The sequence below is a fragment of the Bufo gargarizans genome, chromosome 4, assembly GCF_014858855.1.
Source record: "Bufo gargarizans isolate SCDJY-AF-19 chromosome 4, ASM1485885v1, whole genome shotgun sequence".
Classification (NCBI taxonomy): Eukaryota; Metazoa; Chordata; class Amphibia; order Anura; family Bufonidae; genus Bufo; species Bufo gargarizans.
The window spans coordinates 212,689,850-212,711,191 of record NC_058083.1 but is presented as its reverse complement, the minus strand read 5'-3'; the positions used below and the strand labels follow the sequence as shown (position 1 = coordinate 212,711,191).

The 21,342-nt window shown below is 41.4% G+C and overlaps 1 pseudogene; it reads left to right on the top strand.

Moving 5' to 3' along the window:
• LOC122934686 overlaps window positions 1-21,342 on the top strand; it is a 261,344-nt pseudogene that overhangs the window by 219,965 nt on the left and 20,037 nt on the right.

Genomic DNA, 21,342 nt, shown 5'->3' with positions numbered 1-21,342 from the left:
AGCACAAGTGATGTGTGAAAATCAGCGCTCAGCTGCACAGCCCCATTGAAGTGAAAGGGTCCGGATTCAGTGTGGGTGCAATGCTTTTACCTTGCATTGCATGCACGGAATTCTCACCCGTGTGAAAGGGGCCTAAATGTAATGATCCTTGTTGGCTGTACCTATATAACCCTATATATAATAATATCGCTGGAACTACAATTTAATAATTGTAGTAGTAGGAGCAGTATTATCATTATTACTACTTTTTACGATTACAACTGCTCTGGTATTGAAATGCAAGAACTACATCATTGCAATGGGATCTGTTATAAGCCTCACTAGAATGCTTTATAAAAGAAAGGCAAGTCACGAATGGAACATTAAAATGGTACAATTCCACCCCCTAGTGTATAGTATGAAAACTGCGTTATAAATCCACTATATCACTCCTGCAAACTAAAACTTGAAAAAAAAAAAGTAAAAAAAATGATTTTCTGAAGATATGATTTGTTCTTTGAATGACATTTTTCTTTGCAGATGCATTGTTTAGTTTATCAATATACAATGTAGCAGGAGATTTAGAGTAAATAATAATAATAATAATCTTTATTTACAAAATTCTACAACACTAAAATTCAGATGGTACATGTACAGAGCAAAAGAAACTTAACAAACGAATTACAAATTCACACAATATTAGTGAGGAACCTGATCACAGAAGCTAACAATCTGTGTGGAAATAGAAGTGATGCAAAAGGTAAAGCGTGCTCATTTAGAACAATTGCCAACCCATTTCGAGGGCTGTGCAAATAAAGCTGCAAAAGCGAATCACTAACCATCATGAGGCAATTTTGCAAAAAATGTTGTATATGTGCATGCCCGTATCAGAAGTTCAAAGAGTGTGGGGAATAGTGTTGAATGAAAGAATCAGGTTCTGAGGAATAATGAAAGAGGAGTAAAAGGAAATAAGTTAGGAGTGATAGACCTGCTTAAAACAAAAATGTGTTTTTAGAGCATGCTTGAAACTGTGAATGTTGGAAGTTAATCTAATTTTCCAGGGTAGTGCATTCCAGAGAACTACTGCAGTGCAGCTCAGGAAAAAAGTACTTGAGCTTTCATTATTGGGAGGCTTGGATTACTAAGGATCTATTTTTATAGAGCAGGATGCAAAAACCAGATTGTGATGGGTCAAGGTGACAATAAACAGATGAGTTGAGAGCAGGGGCAGACTGGGCAGACTGAAGTTGCCCTGGGAAAAAAAAAAACTAAAAAATAACTAAAAGTGGCCCTATGTTGTAGGTGGGTCCAAACTGACAGAGGGTGGGGCAACACAACTAGGCCAACAATACTGTAGTGCAGAACAAAATACCGCCCCAGCAGAACCAAATACCACAGTGCAGCACAAAATACTGCTGTCAGCCCCAAAGTATGAAAACTGTATCATCACCCAGAAGACGGCAATACAGTTGAATTCTGCAGCCCCTGGCCAGCTGCATAAGTACCTAATTCTCCTACATCAATTGCTGAGAACATAAAATCTTTATGTATCGGTAGCCAGAAGTAGGCCTTGGGTGACCCACAGGCATCGGCCCACCGGAAATTTCCCTGCAGTGTCTATGGCCAGTCCTTAGTTGAGAGTCACCCAAGAGTTCCAGGAGTTTAGAGATGAAGTGGTTATTAGAGACAGGTTGGTAGTTAGTAGCACATGTTGGGTCAATCCATGTTTTTTTTCAGTAAGGCTTGTTTCACACTAGAGTTCAGTACTGCCTCATTAACCTGGGAAATATGCTTGAGAGGAGGAAAAGAAAAAAGAACAGAGAGGTTAAATCTTTTAGTTAAGTGACTAGTGACAACCAGGGAGAGAGAATAGACTAGGTGTGAGGGACCATGGTTTCTAGTGATGGTAGTATGAAGCCAAAATCAGGATTGGATAATAAACAGGAAAGAAAATATTAAAGGTGTTCACCAGGATTAGAAAAATCCAAAAACAGCGCCACACCTGTCCATGGATTGTGCCTGGTCCTGCAGCTCAGCTACATTGAAGAAAATTGGGCTGAGCTATAATATCACACCCAATCTGTGGACAAGTGTGGTGCTGTTTTTGGAAGAAAGTAGCTTTATTTTCTAATTTTGGAGAACCCGTTTAAGAACACACATTACTTTTTATTTATACTGCTTCAAAAAACCTGAACGTATGGCAGCACCCTCAGGGAAGGAGATCAATGTTACGGCTGTCTCACATGAGCGTGTGCAGTGTGGGAATTATGCTCCATGTGTGAGCATGATCCTCCGTTCTGTACACTGCTCATCTTACAGGGGCACACAGCATTATACAGATTTATAAGGCTATGTGTCTCTGCATTACCTTACTTCTACAGGATTATGCTGACATAAAGCATTCACTATGATTCTGTAGAAATAAGTATTTTTTACTGACCAGGTGATGTGGACCAAACACACCCATTAGAGTCTATGGGTCTGTGAATAAACATCTACACAAGTTTATGTCATCTATATTCTTAGTAAATCTGCCTCAAGCCCCATGCACATGATTGTATTTTCAGTGCAGATCGGATGTGGACCCACACCTGCAGAAAAGGAAAATGCGAGATGCATACAAACCGCATTTGTGTTTTGCATATCTGTGATTTGCGGATTTAAAAACTGATATGGTCATGTGCATGGGGACTTATGGGGTCATTTATTAAGGCCGGCATTTTAGACGCCAGCGTTAATAAGGCCCTGCACTGATGGTGGATCCGCCAAAGTTATGTAGAGGCGCAGGTCACGTCCACTTTTGTAGACCTGGAGTGAGCGGGGAAAAGTCGCTCTGCACCAGAAATATGCCTAATTTAGGTGTATTTCTGTAGGTAAATTACCCCCTTAGTGTGTGGACATAGTCTAATGTTCCATCACTTTTGGTCATTCCTGTTATTCCATTTTTATCTTTGAAGTTTCATCCTTTTTCATGTTGCTTTTTTGCAGAAAAATAAGCTCCTTGGAACTCGTCATTATCTGATGCAGGATGTGGCTATAACCATTGCTGTCATATTAACGAGTAAGTATTTTGCACATTTTCAGTAAAATTCATACAAAATGCATGTATGTAAAGGGTCCATGTTATCAGACTTCATGCTAAGTCTATGCCAAAGCACGTTTGATGCCTTAATAATGCACAGTAACTATAGACTTTTATTGTGCACTGTTTTTTTTTTTTTCATATATGCATTTGACAGGTTTACATCTGAGTGTTGTGTTATTGAGGGTGCTGAAAGTGAGCCTTTTTCTTAAAACACAATGATACTTCCACTGTATGGCCACATGATGGTGTGAACCAAAGACATTCAAACAATCATTCATTACTTCATCAAATCTACAATGGCGATAATAAAGAACAGGTTAAAGGATCAATTCACATGTTAAAAAATTTCCAAAAAAGCCTAAAGAAAAAATATAATGCAAAAGGACCATAGCTTGCTCTCTGTCATGTTGCAAATGTATTTGGAGCATACAGCAAAAGAAATGTCAGTGATAGAGTACCAGAATTTTTAGATACCCATGCACCTTGAATACTATTCCCTCAACAGTTGTTTCACCTGAATCCCTTGGCCAAGTGTGTCTGAGTTTTCATTGGGGAGAGAGGAGAAAACCACTGCCAGACACCTCTGCTGGTAGCTTATCTCCCAAGAGGAAAAAAGGATTGGACGTTGAAGTTAAACATGTCTGATCCTTCTGTCCCCTAACACCATCATTTGGTTGTGAGTTGGTAACTTTCCATACAAATTAAACTGTCAGCTGCTGCTGACAAAACCAGTGATTTCGGCCTAAAATAATGTAATGTGTATGGAAGTCTTTCGTTTCACTGTAGCAGTTTAGAAGCAAGAAGAAATGCATTGCAATACCGGATAACAGTATGAACAAAACTTTTTACTGGACACTAACAGAATAGTATTCTTTTTCAGTCAGTTTGACCGGCCCAGCCCTGAAACTGGCTCCTTATCGGCCTCCCGGACAGCTCATTTCTCCACCTCTGTTATTGTCAATGGTTTTGCACACCATCTTTACTTTGATTGTACAAACAATTGCATTTGTGGTGGTCCAGAAGCAGCCATGGTTCCATGACTTTGATGTCTTTAGGTAATTTTAAACATTCCCATTCTATAAATTCAGATTTAGGATTGTATTGGTTGTAAATATTAATATAGAAATGACTATTATTATAATATAGTAGCAGAAGGACCCGGCTTCGCACGGGTATATTTCATTAATTTAATTTTATGTTTCTGTGTGTCGTAAAAAGATATCGACAGTTTCAACAATAACAGTGACCTCTACAGTACCCGCCCCTTTAACATTGACCTCCACAGTGCCCGCCCCTTTAACAATGACCTTCACAGTGCCTGCCCCTTTAACAGTGCCTACCCCTTTAACAGTGACCCCACAGTGCCTGCCCCTTTAGCATTTACCACCCCTTTAACAGTGACTTCCACAGTGCCCGTCCCTTTAACAGTGACTTCCACAGTGCCCGTCCCTTTAACAGAGACCTCCACAGTGCCTGCCCCTTTAAAAGTGACTGTCACAGTGATCGCCCCTTTAACAGTGACTTTCACAGTGGCAGCCCCTTTAACAGTGATTTTCACAATGACTGCCCCTTTAAAAGTGACTTTCACAGTAACCACCCCTTTAACAGTGACTTTCACAGTGACCGCCCCTTTAACAGTGAATTTTTTACATTGCCCGTCCCTTTAACAGGGACCTTTATAGCGCCCGCCCCTTTAATTACAGTGACCTCCACAGTGCCCGTCCATTTAATAACAGTGACCTCCACTGTGCCTGCCCCTTTAAAAACAGTGACCTCCACAGTGCCCTCCCCTTTAAGCAGTAAAGAAAAATGGCTGGGTTGTTATGGAAATCGGGAGTAAAAGTGTTTATGGCAGTAAAGATTTGAAGAGAAAGATTTGTATTGGCTAGTGTGGGTCATTTTGGGGGAATATCTCAGAAATGGTACATCCTAGATAGCTGAGACCCGGTCTAAAACCTTCCCGGACACCTGATGTACCTGTGTGCCAAATTTGGTGAAGATCGGGCCAGTCGTTTGGTCACGCATAAAGAACAGACAGAAACAAATTTATATATATATATATATATATATGAGATATTAATCTAAAAATGCAACTAGACCACAGGGAAATCATGAAAAATAGCTCTCATCCAGAAGGAAAACAATTCTTAAGTGCCACCTATAGGTGACTTGCCTGTAAATCAACGCGTGATTCTTTAAACACAGAACCTGACTCAGCCTCAGGTTATCTGCCAAAACAGGGGCAGTTCTCTGGTATCTTCTGAGAGACAAACAATTATGTAATAACCTTGATCTGGCTACTAGAGCCTAGTACACCGGCTAATATATGCTTAGAGCGAACATCAGCAGAAGTATGATAGCTAATATAGAGTTCTAATAAAGTAGGATATATAAACATGTTAGTTTTACTTATTTAGCCATCTTTTCTTTTGCAGTGGATGCCTTCCATTGAATCACAGTGCACAGAACATTACAATAGATGAGAATTTATTGATCAGTCGAAATTTTCTAACAACGACCATGTGGTTCGTAAGTGGGATGAATCTCATTATTGTAGAATTTGTCTTTTGTAAGGGAAGACCTTTCAGGAAGCCGATCTACACTAACTGTAAGTATGAAATGTGGGCAGTTGTTACTTGCTTACTTTGTTTAAAATGTACAGTATAATTGAAGATTTTCCTAGTTTTAATGAAAGAAAATATAGATTTTATGAAAGACAGGAGACTAACATTATGCTTATAAATCTTTCTTTTTACTCCCAGCAGCAAATAGTTAACATAAACATAAAGATTTTTTTTAAAAAATATGCAAATCAGCCTTCAGGAGTAGCCAATGGACAGGCAGCATAGGTTATATAAGGTTTGGCCCCCATAAAAACGTCCTTCTTTCTTGATGATGGTGAAGGATAGCAGGAAATTGGGAAAAAATAAACATCCATCACAAACAGTCGTCGGAGATTAGTCTTGAACTTGATAAATCGTTGAGAATCAAACCATCTTGAATATAATAGGAGTTTGAAACTAAGCAAAAAGAGAAATAATAAACCACAAGGGTCGGGTCAATAGGGTGGGATAATGTTTGTCTCCTGTATTTCATAAAATCTATATTTTCCTTCATTAAAACTAGGTAAATCTTCAATTTTAATTCAAGACAGGAGACTCCCATTATGCAAGTTCAAAGCTTATGTTCTAAGATATAACTCTAAACAAATTAATTATTGGTTATTGAATAATACCATGGACACGTGTGATTCCAGTCTAAAATAAAAAGTTTTAAAAGTTGATTCGGAGGACCAGTTGGCTGCTTTTAAAATGTCAGATAACGATCCTCCGGCTTGTCTAACTTTAGTGGACATAGCTCCTCTAGTGGAGTGAGCTCCAAACAGAGAAGTATCCACCCCAGCTAAGGACATCGTTTGGGAGACCCATCTAGCTAGCGTCGCTGGCGACACAGGTAAATGGGGTTTGCAATAAGAAATAAGGAGTTGGGATACGGATGGATTCCTGAGAGGTGAAGTTTTACGTTCATAGGATTGTAGACATTTCATTACACAAAGTTTTTCCTGGAAAGGGAAAGCCGGGTAGAAAACCAAAGAGATATTGGTTTTCGTACGACGAACTATAGAAAATTAGACTCCTTGAGGAAGGAACTGTCTTCGAGAAATGTCTAAAGATCTGACATCTGACACATTTTTTAATGATATTAGGCATAGTAACATGGTTAATTTAAAAGACTAATTTCAACGGGTGGAGATCATTATCCTCCCAACTTAAAAATAAGTTTAATACCAAATTGACATCCCAAGTAGAATTGTATTTGGGAATAGGAGGTCTTCTAAATTTAATGCCCTTCATAAGTTTGCAAATTAAACAGTGTTTGCCTACCGATAAGGTTTGGATAGGAGAATGATAGAAGGAAATGGCTGATCGGTAGACATTATTCATTCTATATGTTTTCCTTGCGTCAAAAGAATCAGATAGAACATTTATAATTTGATTTAAAAGGTGCTTATGGGATCCAAAGACCGTTGACTGCACCAATCAGACCAAATTTCCCAGGCTGATCTGTAAGAAGAACAAAGTCAGTATAGAAGAAGAGATGCGGCACTCACCGAGGTCATGTGAATACTTGTAGCTTTATTGCAGGTTAAGTGGCATACTGCGCAGGCTGGGGAGCGGGATGGCCACGGTGTGCATAAGCGGTGACGGCCGTTTCGCGCAAGGATCGTGCTTCTTCAGACTGGCCGGTCTGAAGAAGCGCGATCCTTGCGCGAAACGGCCGTCACCGCTTATGCGCACCATGGCCATCACGCTCCCCAGCCTGCGCAGTATGCCACTTAACCTGCAATAAAGCTACAAGTATTCACATGACCTCAGTGTGTGCCGCGTCTCTTCTTCTATACTGATTTTGTTCCTCTGCATCACGCTGAGCACCACCATCCCGGTCAACCGGGGCAGCCGCAGGTCTATGGACTTCCGACATACATAAGGGGCGAACAGGTGATTCATACTATTGCGTAGTGCCACTGTTTTTCCATTCCTTCTCATTTACCATTGCATTGATCTGTAAGAAGATCGGGTGCCTGGAGCCCAGGCGTCAGAGAGGATGTTGCTAGCTGATTGTGAAATCTCAAAATCAACTCCTGACGGCCGGAAATGAACCAGGCTATTGGGGTTAAAAGGTTTGATAGAAACAGAGGATGTTGTTGTCCTGACGGATTTAGTAGGATTGACGGACGAATCTGAAGGATCCGTGTATAATCTATCGCCATTGCCAATATCCGGGGAAACCAGGTTTGATTGTCCAAAGTGGGGTTATTAATACCAAAGTTGATTGTTGTGACATGGTTAGAAGTAGAGTTCTCAGAATGAGATTAATAGGAGGGAAGGCATACAAAATTTCCGCGGGCCACGACTGAGATAAAGCATCGGTACCTAGGGATTCTGGATCGGAACGCCAACTGAAAAAACAGGTGAATCTGGCAATTGAGTCGAGAGGCAAAAAGGTCTAGATACATTGGACCCCAAAGCGAATCGATCTGATGAAAAATATTGGGGTCTAATCTCCAGTCTCTGGAATCTGAGAGGAATCGGCAATTCCAATCTGCGACGGAATTGGATAGACCTGAAAAGTAATCTGCTTTCAGAATGATATGTTTGTTTAGGCAGAAATGCCAAAAGCCTTTGGCAATGTTGGCTAGCGTTTCTAATCTGGTTCCTCCCAAGCGGTTGGTGTATTGTACCTCCGCTATATTGTCCATCCGAAGGAGGACACAACAATGGGACTTGTGTTTTGTGAAGCTCTTGAGGGCAAAAGAGAATGCCAAAAGTTCCAAACAATTGATATGAAGGGAAGATTCCTCTTCGGACCATTTCCCTCCTGTGGTAAGGGAGCCACACCGAGCAACCCAATCGACTGGCGTCTGACTCGAAAATTATATTTGGAACAGAATTGAATATACGGATGGAGTAGAGTTAACACTCCTGTTTTCTGAGATTTCTGAGTTTTGTTATCTAATCTAAGCAAACACCTTCAATTGCTTTTCAATGGCTTTTGTGTCAAGATAACGCAATGAGTTAAGAAATTTGATTTGTAGTTTTCCCATTCCAATCTTGCATATGTTGAAGCCACCAGAGCAGTTCTTCCCTGGTATCTGGGGTTAGGGTTATCTCGTCCGAATAGCTTAACCCCTCCCTTAAATGTTGAGATTTTACAAGTTGGAGAGCTCTGTAGTGTGAGGGAGCAGGAAAGATCGCTTGGATTGAGGCCGAGAATAGGCCTACAATTCGTGTGATAGTCTGTAGAGACACCAAATTTTTGTTGAGAACGGATCAAATTTCTTTTCTGATAGTTTTCAGTTTCCTGGAAGGAAGACTCAGTGTAGCAGATGGAGTATCTATTAAAAATCCTTAAAATTCCATCTGTCTCAATGGGGTTAATACCGATTTTTCGTGGTTATTGAAAACCCCAGGTTGGTCAAGAGAGTCAACATCCCGTGGATATGGAGGTGAATTAATAAAAGAGATTGAGCCATGATGAGGATGTCATTTAAATAAATGATGAAACGTACACCTCGTGTTCGAAGGGTTGCTACTACTGGTTTTAACAATTTTGTGAAACACCACAGAGCGGAAGACAGGCCGAATGGTATGCTGGTGAATTGATATTTTAGACCCTTCCATAGAAATTGGAGGTAAGGTTGAGACATTGGGTGCATAGGCACCGTGAGAGATAGGCGTCTTTCAGATCTATTTTTGCTAGCCAATCTTTTTGTAAAAGTAGATCTCTCAGTAAATGTATACCCTACATCTTGAAATGTCTGTAACTGACATAATTGTTGAGGGTTTTTAGATTGATTACCGGTCTGTGACTATTATCTTTCTTTTTCACTAAGAAGAGGTTGCTCAAAAAACTCGGGGATTGTATGGGTATTTCTACTAAAGCGCCCTTGGAACATAGTTCCTTGATTAAAATTGTATCAGACTCTGGTCTGTCTGTGAAAATATTATCGGATGGGGTATTTGAGTTTGAATTGGTTTGTGGCAAAAATCGATTTGGTACCCTCTCACAGTGTTTATTAGCCATACGTCTGTTGAAATCATAGCCCAGGCGTGGATAAAATGTTTTATCCGACCTCCCAAGGGAATGTGGGAAGAATGTAGAAGAAGATTTCTTACCTGCAGAGGATCTTGACCTTGGGAATCCTCTATTACCTCTGGCACGCTATGGTCTTCCTCTTGTGGGAAAGAAAGGGGTGGTAATGTAGGAGGTCGTCGGATAGGAAGAGAATACTTGTTGAGTAGGAGAAAGAGGGCCTCTAAAATATTGTCTGTCATGAGACCCTCGGCTGGGTAACCGGCTCCTTAGTTTCCCAGCTCTTCCAAAAACACGGCCTTGAAAGACTCGCCGTAACGAAGTTTGGGCTTTATCAAGGGATGAAAATAGCCCTACATATTTATTTATGTCTTTTAAAAAATAGTCTCTGAAAAGTAAACTATCGGAAGATGGGTTATTATCTGGGCTATTATGTACAGTGGCCAGGTGAGTGAGTTGTTGGTCTAATATCATGAGAATAGACCTCTTTCTTTCCGTACATATAGTTGCGTTGGTGTTACCTAATAAGCATATTGCCCTTTGAGACTAACCTTTCAGGACTGTTAAGTCCACTGGATCACCCGAGATGGAAGCCTGTTTGGTCAAATCTAAGATTTTTGTTAAAGGACCGACTACATCTAATAATCTGTCTTGGAGCGACCTAAAGGAACGATCCACTCCTTTTTTGGGATTTTTTCCCGATTTAGACCAAAATTTTACAAGGGTTGGATCAATATCCGGAGTATCCGAAATTCTATGTGGGAAAGTAGGTCTAGGGCATTCTGATCGTAATTTGTTTCTTGCTGATTTCTCTAATGGCTTTTTGAGCCATTCAGAAACAAATTTTGGATACCTGAGGTAATAGTACCCATTCTCCAGATCTGGGGTGTTTAATTGTCCTAGGGTCAAAGAAAGGAACACCTGACCCATCTAAAATGATAGGAGAAGAAATGGCTTTTTCTTCATCTAGTTCTTTGTCTCCCTCATCGGAAATGTCCTCATATAAAGACATAGTCTCACTGTCAGAAGTATTATCTTCTTCACAGGAGGATTCAGAAGGGGAACAGTTGTAAGAGTCCGGCTTAACTCTTAAAGCCTTAGATGCCCGCTTCGTGCCAACAACCTCAGGGGCGGAGGGTTCAGTATTAACTGCTTTAGCAGTGGTAAAGGTGCTCATTGAAAAAGCTTTAGGTTTGTCCTGATACCATTTATCCTGTCATTTTTGCATCTTTTTTGGAATGGGATCGGTAAAAAAAATAGACTTTTTAAGGCCGTTTTTCCCTTATTTAACCCTTTCGCTAACCGGAAAGTGGATTCCTGTGTTGACCAAAATTGGTCGGACGGGGTAGTAGGGTCTTTGGGCTTTTGTGCAGTTTGCGTATTGGTAATAGCTATGGCAACTGATTGTGTGATATTTTGTAAAGATGACATGGCGATATCGACCGCACATTGTACGGATTTTGCCACTGACTCATTAACAACTGAACCTGGTGTCTCAGGTAATTTATTAAGGTTTTCAGCGGACATCGCTGATGGAAATATATATATATATATATGTATGTGTGCACACTTAAGGAATATAATTGAAAAATAATTACAATATAATACAAGCAGTCATACATTTTTCACAGTAATAGGAAAATATAGAGGTAAAGGATATTATAGAGAAATACCACTAGGTGGCAGTCTAGTATAAGGAATGAACGAAGCTGTAAGGTTGGTAACGCTGCAGCTGACAAGAAAAGCCAAACGGGTTCTCAGAAAACTTCGCTGAGGGGAAAAGGCGCGCAGGCTGAGGACCAGCCACGCGTGCGCACTTCAGAAGGAGCTGTGAGGTAAACCGAAAGTGCGCAGGAAACACTAGTAAAAGAGATAAGGTAACCGAAGAATGCAGTGAAATGTTAAACTATAAGGCCATTTAATAGGAGATGGAATAGAATGTGGGACAGAGTCTTCAAAATACTGAAAGACATAGGGCAACAATTATTATTTAATAAGCGCTACGCTAGTTTCTAAAGCAGGTGATATGTCCAGTAAACAGGCACAATATAAAGCGTTTATTAGACAAAGCTAAATATGAATATAATTAAATTAATAATAATAATAATTATTATCTGAGGAGATTCTTTAATACTTATCTTTCTGGGAGCAGCAAGAAAGAAGGACGTTTTTATGGGGGCCAAACCTTATATAACTTATGCTGCCTGTCCATTGGCTACTTCTGAAGGCTGATTTGCATATTAAAAAAAAAGTTCTTTCTGTTTATGTTAACTATTTGCTGCTGGGAGTAAAAAGATTTATAAGCATAATGCGAGTCTCCTGTCTTGAATTAAAATCAGTTTAATCAAATGTCAAAATTTAAGGATATCCATTTTTATAATTCTCCTCCTCATCCTCTTCGACTTGTACTTGTTTAATTGAGAAAAGTAAGTAGAACTGCCAAGCATGCAAATGCAAATTGCTAACCGCTGGGTGTGGTCTATATAAATTGAATGTGTAAGGCCAACTGAACACCTTCTTTGAATTACAGAATTTGCATGTCAACATCTTTAGCTCACGCAGGGGCGTAACGATCGCGGTCGCAGAGAGTGCGACTGCGACCGGGCCCGGCGGGAGGGGGGCCCGCTGCAGGCCAGCAAGTGCTTGCGGCGGCAGGCGGGCCCTGCGAAACTGATCTGTGCTTGATTCACCTGCGCTGCCTGTGTGCACCGTCCTCCCTCACTCAGCTGCTGCCGCTCCTCCGCCGGGCCCTCCCTCAAGCTACACACGCCCACAATACGCCCACAATACACCCACATGACCACGGCCGCGTGACCCGTCCCTCCGCTCACGCGAGATGAGAGTCTCTGACGTCAGGACTCAGGAGAGTAGACTCTAGGCGCACAGGCGCAGCAAAAGCCCGCCAGAGCAGATTTAAAAGAGGCAGAGCCCCGCCCCCCAGCAGTGTGTGCCTGTGCCAGCACAGATTAGAGGGCTCAGGGCGCGATTCTCCGAGGAAGAAAGAAGAGGACCGACCGACCGACCAACCGACCGACAGACAGACACCAAGGGCGAGCGCTGGGCATTGCAGCAGAAGTACTGCACTCCAGGACCATCTTCTCCTGCCTCACTGCCTGCTGGACTGGTCTATAGACTGGTAGGTAGTATTAGTAATGCAATGATTCATCCATGTTGTCCCCTGATCATCCATCCATCCGCCACACCCCCTGAATTCAGACATTATTATCGTCTGAAATCAGGGCTGGAGTGGGGCCGATGGATGGATCATCAGTGGACGGTAATAAATTATTGCTGTTCACTCATGATCCATCCATGATCCGCCCCACCCGCATCCTGATTTCAGACATTATTATTACCACCCACTGATCATCCATCCATCCGCCCCACCCCCTGAATTCAGACATTATTATTGCCATTGTCTGCAATCAGGGTGGGGGTGGGGCAGATGGATGGCTCATCAGTGGACGTTAATAATGTCTGGAAAAAAAAAATTGGTATCACTGGAGGTAGTCCATGGATACACAAAAAACCTGCAACTGATTTTTTATTTATTTTTTTAAACTTAACTTGGCGGGGGTGGAGTCTTGGCGGGGGTGGAGTCTTGGCGGGGGTGGAGTCTTGGCGGGGGGGCCCCAATTTAAAGTTTGCCCTGGGGCCCATAGAACTCTAGTTACGCCACTGAGCTCACAAATACCTTTTTGACACATACAAAGTGAGCTACAGAGTCACCAGTCACCATCCACTCCCAACATTTGAGACACCACTGGTGTCAAAGACTTTAGCCAATGCATTATTTAATAAGAAAAATAAGTTATTGCTATATGATACTTTTTTCTCACGGGCATCAGCAGGGATGTGCAGCTACACTGGGCCATCAACCTCTCTTGCTGAAGTCTCAGCCTGGCACCCAAGGCTTGATACCACTTAACATTTTAAAACACACTGTATGGCAGTTTTTTTTTTGTACAGAACTGATATTAGACTGCTTTATGGAGTTAGGTTCCTGCATGGAGATATGAGGTCACTATATGTTGGTATTTACCTAGGCATTGTGTGGTACGCCCACATAAGCACTCTACAGTAACATTACTTTTGCAATATATGGTGATTATGGTGGCTGGACTTCTAGGAAAACTTTCTACATATTGAAAGGGTTGTCTGCTTTTTACTATTGATGACCAATCCTCAGGATGGATCATCAATGTTAGATCGGCAGGAGTTTGATTCATGGCACCTCGCTGATCAGCTGTTTGAAGAGAAGCAGTGCTCATATGAGTGCTGTCTTCTCTGCTCTATTTACCTGTTTGACACTGCAATTGCAGTGGTGAGCAGGTGTAGTTATTCACTTCTATGGGACAGCTCTGTAGTATTCCCTTGAACAGCGCTAACAGTACAAACACTGCCTTCTCTTCAAACATCTGATCTGCAGTGGTGCTGGGAGTCAGACCCCTGCCCATCTTATATTGATAATCTGAGGATAGGTCTTTAATAGTAAAAAGTAGACAACCCATTTAAGTAATAGTAGTCTTGTAATATTCTGTACATTTATTGATTTTGTCTGTGAAGGTTCTCATTTATCCAGGTCATGGTATATCTGTAAAGAATAAATCAAGGCAACTGGACGTACTGTAGATTTCTTGAAAACATTTTGCTCATTCTTCCAACGAGCTTTCTCAATTCTGAGTGACTGTACACAAATTATCTGGGAATAAATATGTAACTGAATCAACATCTGGTAATTGTTGATTAACAAGCTTAAATAGAGGCAGGGGGGTTAGATATCTATTGTCTGCCACATACAATGCTATCTTGACACCTTTTTCTGGGAAGTCTTTATCACCTACTGACTCCAATTAGGATAATGGATTCAACACCTTTGACCCCATGCTGGGTATAATGACCTCTGACCCCATGCTGGGTATAATTACCAGATGGTGATTCAGTTACATATTTATTCCCAGAGAATTTTTGTACAGTCACTCAGAATTGAGAAAGTTCGTTGGAAGAACGAGCTAAACGTTTTCAAGAAATCTACAGTACGTCCAGTTGCCTTGATTTATTCTTTACAGATAATTTGTTGATTTTATTTATATTATATTCCAAGCTGAAAGTATACTGTAGCTCAGTGGGTCAGCAACCTTTTAGCATGACATGTCTACTTAAAAAAAACTATATGGATGAATACAAATTAAAATAAAGCAGGACTAAGTCGGAGAAATTTAGAGAAATAAATGGGAGCCAGCGTATAGGATCCAAGGTACCGAACAATATAGTAGAAGAATCTGCAGCATTCCAAAACAGTTCAATGTGTAAAAGGCTTTATTCACCCATGTCAACCAATGTTTCAGTTCTATTACAGGACCTTTCTCAAGCAAAGTGATACTGGTATAGCCGTGTTTAAATGCATACAAAACATGATGACATCATAACATCACATTAGCAGGAATATCAGAAATAAAACATGATTTGTTCATATTCCAGGACAATTAAAAATATACCAATAGTGTTTATATATATATATATATATATACATACACATAAGCTGAGCTCCTCAATCAGGGCTCCCAGTCTAGGGAAGGAGCAGGCTGCACCAAGGCCTGTGGGAGCCGGGACCTTATAACCTTGTGTAGGGTAAGCGCCATGCTGTGTTTTGGGGAGCTAGGTGGTAGACCCAGATCACGATAGAGAGGGAGAAATACTGTGTAGTCAGTGGCCAGACGGCCGAGGATTTATGTTTATGATTTATTTGGACTGCTGCAAATGTGACAATAAAGCTGGTCGTGGCCAGTTTGCACTAAAATCTGCAGTGTTGAAGTAGCTTCTTAAGGTGTGCCTTCCGACTAAGCGGAGAAGATTGTGATCCTGGAGAGCTAAGTGACCCCGAATTGTACCATATGGTGGAAGTATGCAATGGCATGAAAATGGCACACAAAGCTGGGTGCTGCAGAGCTTAAAGGGCCAGAAGACTATTGTGGTGAAAAGGAAATGTGAATGCTGAGTTTGTCTCGAGAGAGAGACACCTGGAGGCTGTGGTCTCTGTTTAAAGTAGGCTTGCTTGCTTGCTGAAAAGTCTGTTGCAATGGGTCTCCTGGAGGAATATGCCAGGAGGTTGTGGCAGATAAAGCAGCAGAAAAACATGGCCACACTGATTGGTTACACCCAAATTGAAATGGTACGGTTTGATGCAGAGCGAGAGGCTTTGGAGGTGCAGTTGCAGTTGACCCTGAAGACAGAGTCTTCAACTTTGAGTGGACACTTTGCAAAGGTCCAAGGTGTCTGTGATGTACCTGGAGTTCCAGAGGAAAAGGTGATGTTGGCCATTGCTGAGGGCAACTGACGGGAGATGGAGAGAGGTTTGGCTCTCAGGAGGATCATATGTTCCCTGCCAATGTGTACAGAGTCCTAGAGAGGATGTGTGGAGGTGCCGTAATGCCATTGCTAGGAGCAACCAACCACTACAGCATGCAGCTGTCCAGCACCAGAGAGAGCGCTACTGGAGAGGCTGTCAAGTGGGAAAATGTGCACCGGATTGTCCTTTTGTCCTTTGGTCAGGAGGCCAGAGGAATTGCAGAGAAAGACATGCAAGTTGTTGGTGGGTGGAATCCCACTATGGGTTGAGCTGGATAGTCGCCAAAGAATGTCACAGGTACTTCCAGAGGTACTGTTGTTCCTTAAGACAGGTAAGAGACTGGCAAGGCTGTATTTCTTACTTTTGTGACGGATTATGGAACTGTACAACATGAACTGTTGAAGTGTGCTGAGCTTACAGTGGAGTTCAGACTGAGCAGAGTCTTTCCATATTTCTGGCAGTTGTGGGAGGGAGACAAGGTCCCAGATCAGGCTGCTCAGCTACCTGAAAAGGGAAAAACCAGAGGACTCTCAGCCAAAAGTCTGTGAGGTGATGGCAGGTGAAGTCTCACTATCAGACAATCTGAATTGTGACCAGACAAAAGTGCAACCAGAGAAGTTGCTAGGAAAGAGTCCTGAGCGTGGTGGGACCATTCTAGTTTCTGTTGAGACTGTGCAACATGGAGTTAAAAGGTCTAATGGACTCATGGACAACAACAGGTTAAATGAAAAGGTGTCTGATGAAAAAGACACACAACTGAAACAGTAATGCAATGTTACATACTATGTCTAACCTGTCTTTGTTTCAGGAAATAGGCACAAAACCTGATCAGGTAAAAGCAGTGTGTGAACTGGCAGGTAAGCCAGCTGAGATTTCTCCCTCTCTATCGGGATCTGGGTCTACACCCAGCTCCCCAAAACACAGCACGGTGCTTACCCTACACAGGGTTAGAGGGTCCTGGCTCCCACAGACCTTGGTGCAGCCTGCTCCTTCCACAAACTGGGAGCCCTGATTAAGGAGCTCAGCCCACATTTACCGAGCTCCTCAGCTTACTGATAATTATCTTAATTACCAACCTGGCTGCTGTAGACAGTGGGATTTTTCTTCCCCCAGCCTTTCTTGTTCTCACCCAGTTTCCTGTGGGTGAAATATACCATGTTAAAGGCCCTCCTATGGCCCTCTAGCAGCTGCACTGCCACAATATATATATATATATATATATATATATATATATATATATATGTAATTTTAGATATTAAAATAAATTACATTGGTCCCCCATTCACTAATCCCCCATGTACTGGTTCAGTATGTGACTTGACTTACATGCATTGTAAAGATGGCCTCCTTCTGTGATTGCGTAACACTGTTCTCTGTGTTCTTGGAGTGGAAATACAATTCCCTTACCACTGATTAGCTGAAACAGCAACCAAGCAATCAGTGTTAGGCTTTATTTCCAATGACCCGCAGACCAGTATTGGTCCTTTCATCTGTGGCTGCACACTATACTGCCACAGGATCTTTCAAGTCTGAATGACTTCCGCTAAGATGCATCAATGCAGTGCAGCCATTATGTACCTAGGTAGGGAGAAGAAGTATCGGGTGGCAGCCAGCGTGCCAGTAAAATCTGGCATGTGTGCAATCTCTCACACACATGCTGCGAGCTGCTGGTTCCTGTTCTAGCTTCTTATTATACATATTAAAGCCCATCTGTCAGCAGATTTGTACCTATGAAACTGGCTGACCTGTTGCATGTGCACTTGGCAGCTGAGGGCAGTAAAAACATCATCATGCCTGGCCCTGACAGATGGCCTTAATTATAACAATATGCTTCTAGATTGGGATCTAAACCAGTAATCTATATTACAACTAGGGTTGAGCAAAGTTTACAAAAATTTGATTCGGCTACTTCGCTGAATTTCTTTGTAAGTAGAGGGCGCAATGACTAGGAACTCCTCAGATACCAGGTTCATTGCTGATCACGGCATTGGAGATTAAAAATGAGGGCTTTCAGGGGTTATTCAGCTAAAAAAAATAATAATAATAATACTTACCGTATGCATTTGAACGCAAAGAGGCCACCGCGGCCATCTTGATTGAAGATCCCACGCAAAATTTTGCGTGGTGAGTGATTTCATGCGTGATCTTCAATCAAGATGGCTACAATGGCCTCTTTGCCTCAAATGGATGAGGCGAGTATGTTTTTTTTTTTTAATGCCTTTGATTTGTTACCACGTGGCACAAGGAAATTCAGCTTTACAGCGAATCAAGTTTTCCCTGAAATTTTGATCGAAATCCACTTCAGATACTTCAATTAGGTCAACCCTAATTACAACATTTTAATATTTTTATGTTTTTCATTTGCAGATGTTTTTACTATTATACTGATTGCACAACTGGCTGCCTATTTATTTGTCTATTTTGCGAATATTGAATCAGTGTATCGTATAATGGAGGTGAGAACCACTAGAAAATGTGAATATATTATATAGGGTAACGTGCCTTTGAGTATAAGGCCTCATGCGCACGGCCGTTAATTGTGTAATTTACGGTCCCCAATGCACGGGCAGCATCCATGTGGATTCCGCAGACGGATCCTGACCCATTCAACTTGAATGGGTTTGTGGTCCGTCCGCACTGCAAAAAAGCAGTGCATGCACTACTTTTTTGCACTGTGGAGGCATGGATAGAAACCCCACGGAAGCACTCCATGGTGCATCTGTGGGGTTCTGTGCCTCCATTCTGCGCTGACCTTCCGGATTGCAGACCCATTGGGTCCAATGGGTCCACATCCGTGATGCGGGGTGCACATGGCCGGTGCCCGTGTATTGCGGATTCACTGTTTGCGGGCAGCAATATGGGCACGGCCAGGTGAAAGCAGAGTGCATGAGCCCTTAACCTTAAAATCTCATTTTAAGACATTTGCTCATCTCTAACTTTGGATTTGTGGATCTATGCTAGCACTACATATTGGGGACAAAAACAACATTCCCTCCTCCCATTGATTGAAAGAGGAATTACTGTATGTTCAGCAATTATTTTTACTCAATCTACACTAATCAATATGTTCCAAACATCACACTTACATTACTTTACCTATGTATGGTTTTTTTGCTTTGTTTTGTCTATGGAAACATAAGTGACAGATCTGCTTTAAACAATTGTGATATAAAATAAAACTCTTTTTTTTTCCGCACAGCTTGTCTGCACACCATACTACTGGAGGTGGAATACCATAATCATGGTGGCTGTTCTCTTTGTTGTTTCATATCTAGTTGAGGTAATTATTATAGGTAGTTAATATTTCTATTAACAGTCCAAACCATGCTTTCTTTACTACTGTACTTATAATATATCTTCTATGGTAAAGAAGACGCTATGTAATTGAGCAATATCCAAAAATAGAGGGATAGATTTCCTAGTTGCTTGGGTTGTCATGAACTGCCATTCATTGTCATCCTTTTGGGAAAAAAATACAACTATTCCAAATTACTTGCCCTAAATTGCTCATAAACTTTCAATAACTGTTGGCAGCCAACGTCCATCTCTCCGAGCTCCCTCCCTGCTTCCCCACACATATACACATTCAGATCGGCTGAACATGTAAGTGTATTTTGTGGGGAAAATGGAGAAAGCCGCTGCAAGAAACTTCTGAGAGAACCAAAGGATTGTTTGAAAATATTAATTTTGCCTGATCCTTCCCTCCTATGTCATTATCTGTCAGGGGAAAGCTCCCCACTTAATTTTACTGCTAACATACGTAGCTCAGCACTGCAGAGAGATAGTTGGTGGCAGAGGACCTGAGCAATGTCATTATCATGTAACCAGTGCAGGAAGAGAGAGGAGAAGTTTTGAAGGACCTGTGAGATATCACAATGTGAGGGGCAAGAGCTCATGTGCTGTGTTATACTTACTCCCTGCAATGTCCTCTGATAGCACAACATTCTGGTTATGCTGGGAGTTGTATTTCTCTCCTGTTATATCTCTCTCCCTGTAGTGTCCACTGATGTACTGTAATAATATTTTGGATATGCTAGAAGTTGTAATTCTCTTCTCATATGCCTATCCCTGTAATATCCAGTGATGCCCTATGATAACACTCTGGACATGCTAGAAGTTGTAGTTCTCTCTTCTTATACCCTCCTCTCTATAGTGTCTACTGATGTACTATAATAACAGTCTGGATATGATGAGAGTTGCAGTTTCCTCCTCTTATGCCTCTTTTCTGGTAATGTTCTCTGATAACCAAAGAAATGTATGTCAATATCTGGTTAAAAAAAATAATAATTATATATATATATATATATATATATATATATATATATATATACTATATATATATATATATATATACAGTACAGACCAAAAGTTTGGACACACCTTCTCATTCAAAGAGTTTTCTTTATTTTCATGACTATAAAAATTGTTGATTCACACTGAAGGCATCAAAACTATGAATTAACACATGTGGAATTATATACATAACAAAAAAGTGTGAAACAACTGAAAATATGTCATATTCTAGGTTCTTCAAAGTAGCCACCTTTTGCTTTGATTACTGCTTTGCACACTCTTGGCATTCTCTTGATGAGCTTCAAGAGGTAGTCACCTGAAATGGTTTTTACCTCACAGGTGTGCCCTGTCAGATTTAATAAGTGGGATTTCTTGCCTTATAAATGGGGTTGGGACCATCAGTTGCGTTGTGGAGAAGTCAGGTGGATACACAGCTGATAGTCCTACTGAATAGACTGTTAGAATTTGTATTATGGCTAGAAAAAAGCAGCTAAGTAAAGAAAAACGAGTGGCCATCATTACTTTAAGAAATGAAGGTCAGTCAGTCCGAAAAATTGGGAAAACTTTGAAAGTGTCCCCAACTGCAGTCACAAAAACCATCAAGCGCTACAAAGAAACTGCCTCACATGCGGACCGCCCCAGGAAAGGAAGACCAAGAGTCACCTCTGCTGCGGAGGATAAGTTCATCCGAGTCACCAGCCTCAGAAATCGCAGGTTAACAGCAGCTCAACAGACTTTGGTCCGAACTTTGCTATTTTTTGGACAGCAGACTAACCCAAATCTTTAGACACCTTTCGCCATTTTAGTGCGCATGTTGGCAGGAAAAAAGCACTAGTGAGAATTGCACTAATAAGAATTGTGTGTGTTGTGTACAATAGAGAGAAACAGGGCAGCTGACAAGAAAAGAGGAGACAGCAGGACATGTGGCTGGCTGTGCCTGTTATCAGAAATGCATGTGCACCTCAAAAGCGGCAACCTGCAAGCAAATACTTTCATTTTGTTTGCCCATTTTCACAGAAAGCCTTTATTTTTTGTAGGGTTC